The sequence below is a fragment of the Octopus bimaculoides genome, chromosome 3, assembly GCF_001194135.2.
Source record: "Octopus bimaculoides isolate UCB-OBI-ISO-001 chromosome 3, ASM119413v2, whole genome shotgun sequence".
Classification (NCBI taxonomy): domain Eukaryota; kingdom Metazoa; phylum Mollusca; class Cephalopoda; order Octopoda; family Octopodidae; genus Octopus; species Octopus bimaculoides.
Genome location: NC_068983.1, coordinates 10,899,339 through 10,903,517, shown reverse-complemented (window position 1 = coordinate 10,903,517; position 4,179 = coordinate 10,899,339). Strand labels below are relative to the sequence as shown.

The window sequence follows — 4,179 nt, the reverse complement described above, 5'->3', positions numbered from 1 at the left end:
TATATATACATATATACGACAGGCTTCTTTCAGTTTCCGTCTACCAAATCCACTCACAAGGCTTTGGTTGGCCCGAGGCTATAGTAGAAGACACTTGCCCAAGGTACCATGCAGTGGGAACGAACCCGGAACCATGTGGTTGGTAAGCAAGCTACTTACCACACAGCCACTCCTATATACAAATTTAACTCTAAAAAGTACCTATCATTGTTTATTAAATGAATAATTGTTTCAGTTTAGGCACAAGGCCAGCAATTTTGAGGAGATGAGTTTAAAAGAATAATTAAAAATTATCATTTATTCAAGAATGGCAGGATTGGTACAGTGCCATTCATTTAGGTTTTAATTATGTCTCTTTATGTCTTGAATGTCTTATTAGAAAAAAAGACAATACTTAGTAATCATTCCTACCAGGGTCAGTAAGTACTTTGTATATTATTCACTCTTCATCTCATACAGAATGGTGGAGTTGATGACATTCAATTTGAACATCCATAGGTTGATGGAAGTAGGAAAAAAATGTAAACAGAGGGAGAATTTCAGAGGGCCTCAGTATGAAGGAAGGGAAACAAAGTGTTTGGTGTGAAGTTGTTGGCACTCCATCGCTTACGACGTCGAGGGTTCCAGTTGATCCAATCAATGGAACAGCCTGCTCGTGAAATTAACATGCAAGTGGCTGAGCACTCCACAGACACGTGTACCCTTAATGTAGTTCTCGGGGAGATTCAGCGTGACAAAACTGGCCCTTTGAAATACAGGTACAACAGAAACAGGAAGTAAGAGTGAGAGAAAGTTGTGGTGAAAGAGTACAGCAGGGTTCGCCACCATCCCCTACCAGAGCCTCATGGAGCTTTTAGGTGTTTTCGCTCAATAAACACTTACAACGCCCTAACCACTGGGCCATTGCGTCTCCACTTGGTGTGAAGTAAGACACAGGGATCAAGGCAAGATGAGATGTTAAAGACAGAAGTGATGTGCAACTTGTTTGATATCCAAGGGATCATTTATGAACTAGTTATTGTAGATATTTCTATATTTAGTTTAGTCCAGCTATTCTCAAGGCTCAAAAGTCACAGGTAACATTGCCAAGAGATCTAGCCTCCTCTATTCTTGTAGATGAGGTGAGGTAGTGTGGAATAAAGTATTCTGGTCTGAACAAATTAAATGCTTGCAACAGATTGACTTATGAGTATGCAGTTAAATATGTTATCCACTCAGCCGTTCCATCTCTACGTTTTATAGGTTCTATTGAAGTAAATGTGTTTCTTTCACTGAACATGTTCAACAGAGCAAAGAAAACAATTCAAATCTTATAAGTATTTATAAAGTGAAACAATCAACACCGAGAGAGTTGTGTGAGAATTCCTCAATAAACACTCTAAACCTACTGAAAATACTTTGGTACCCACCTTAAACAGCCTGGCTGTTTGGTTTCAACACCTGGCATTTATACACACACACACACACAAACACAGAGATAACACTTGAGTACATATCTCACAAATTAGAAAATGACAATTGTATGAATCTTTTTAGTATCTTTTCTTGTAGTTAAAATAAATAAATCATATCTCCTTTAAAAGGATATGTGTATTTTCAACATCCACGAGCAAGTAAGACTTCATTAAAATAGAAAGGACCACCTTGCCAAATAGCAGACCTTCATTCAACTTCAACCAGTTTTTATGCAATACAAGCTCTACACACTTGATATTTTCATCTGATTAGGAGAAAAGTAAGGTACAATTGTAGAGATTAGCTACAAGGACATACATGTCTGGCCCCTAATTACAAAAGGAGATACTGAGAATAAATTTCTTCAGAATCTGCTACAATCAGAGATCTGTATTTGTAAGCTTAGTCCTTAATCCATCCAGTTGCATAATACAGTGCTGCAAAGGTTACTGTTGCTTAAAAAAAGGTACAATCTAATTATCCAACCAATGAAACACTCACCACCTTCTTTCATACATCAACCCTTCATCCCTAAGCATAAAGCTAGCCCATCTCCCTTAGGGTTTGTAGTCTTGTGAGCTGGCAGCATGAAAAAATAAAAGCATCAAGGGCATGCTGCAGAGTGGTTAAGTTAGAAAATGCATCCAAACATAGGAACCATGTCAAAGTAGACTCTAGAACAGTGTCAAACTAGAACATGAATGTAAAAATGATGAAGAAAACAGTGGAAGAAAAAAATGTTTTAAATTTTCATTTTCTTTATTCTAGGTTGATGTGCATATGGAGACGATGGCTGTCATGTTCGTTTCAATGAGTGTTGCAGCTGTTCAATAAACTGAACTCACAGCATTATAATATAATCAAGCAGTCCATAATATGTTATGCTTAGGCAGAAGCAGCATGATACAATATGTCTGACTCCTTGACTCGCCCTCTAAATAACAGATACAGACAATAAATTCTATGCAGTGTTCATCTACCAAATTTCACATCAGGCATGGGTTGAACTAAGGCTATGGTCAAAGGTACTAGCCCCAGGTTTCAGACAACAGGATGAACCCAAGATCTTCTTACCCATTCAGCCATGTGTCAACATCTAGAAATACACATGTAACTGCACTTATATACACACATATATACATTCCAACAGAAAACAATTTGATTTGGCCACACAAAAAGCAAAACCTTGCTACTTCGTAAATAACTGATTCATATTATCTTAGAGAAGGATATATCAAGAATGGATTCTTACAGCAGCAGAAACCATTACATATTTGCAGAGGTAATAATCAATCAAATTCGCCCTGGCAATGTCTAGTACTGATCTTAAAGGGATTTTACTAAGAGTGAGTCAGAATTGGTTTCTGGATTTAATATTGAGTATGGAGCAGTTGGTTTTGCGTTGCTATTTATGGCTGAGTATGGGAATATTTTGTTTATGAGATTTTTATGTGGTGTTTTGTTTTTTGGTTGGGGTGGGGGTTTCTAAAGGGTTGTCCATGTCATTAGTAATTGGGTTATTGAGGGTTTTATTTATTTGAGTTCGTGCAAGTTATCCTCAATATCATCATCATCATCATCGTTTAACGTCTGCTTTCCATGCTAGCATGGGTTGGACGATTTGACTGAGGACTGGTGAACCAGATGGCTGCACCAGGCTCCAATCTGATCGGGTAGAGTTTCTACAGTTGGATGCCCTTCCTAATGCCAACCACCCAAAGAGTGTAGGAAATTAAGATTTATTAATGTATTTGATTTGGAAAAGTTATTTGCTGTGTGTATTGATAATTTTAACCTTTGTAAAGGGTTTTAGTAAATTAATATATTTTTTATAGGTCAAAAAATAGTTAAATTAAAATAACATTGAAAGTTATAAATTAAAAGTAACTTAATTCTAAGCAGTTCTGAGTTTAGGCATTCCGATCAGTGCACAACTGTTACCTTATTCCATCACTCTAGAGATGAATAAATAATAAATAAAAACTAACAAACAAATACATTATGCAGTCATGAAACTAGAACTATGGACTGATCACAAAATGTGCATGTCAAGTTACACTGCCAGGATGACAAAATTATTGCTGAAGGTGGAGTGAATGTTTTGCAGCTGGTTCTCAGTTAAACCTTAACAATAAATTGCTTTTTTATCAATGAGATAGTTTACAGTTATAATCTGCCTATTTGATAAAGGTAGTGAAATTTAAGGCTCTATGGCTACTTAATTCTTACATTCTTGTACTGCGTTCTCTATATAACTCTTCCAGTCCAATTAGAAATGAAAGATTCTGATGAAATGCAGAAAGTCCAGTATAAAAATCATAGAAATATACCTATTGCATGAACTTAAATGAAGCTTGCTGATGTGATAATAATGATTGTTGGTAAACATTATGATATTAGTTTTTACGCATCGTTATTTTTATCTGTCATCATGTCACAGTCAGCTAAGTTGAATGCAGGTAGGTTAATTACATGTAGGTGTTTTCATATATAATTACAAGATATTAATTCCTGAGCGTTGATTTTTCTCTCTCAGAACTAAATTTGTGTTTCCAGTTAGTCTCTGTCACTCAGCAGCTGTACAACTATCATTAGTAAAAGCAGCCTGAGATTTGCCTTCATCTTATCCACTGATGTAATGGAGGTGGTGTTGGCCTGCTGATGTGCATTCTTTGTAGTTTCATCATTCATCCTGACAAATATTTCTTTCGTGGGGGAAGGGGT

At 36.4% G+C, this 4,179-nt stretch overlaps 1 protein-coding gene across 1 annotated transcript in view; it reads right to left on the bottom strand.

The window, feature by feature from the left end:
* LOC106877486 (putative uncharacterized protein DDB_G0279653) overlaps window positions 1-4,179 on the bottom strand; it is a 224,664-nt gene that overhangs the window by 208,425 nt on the left and 12,060 nt on the right. The gene's annotated exons all lie outside the window — the stretch shown is intronic.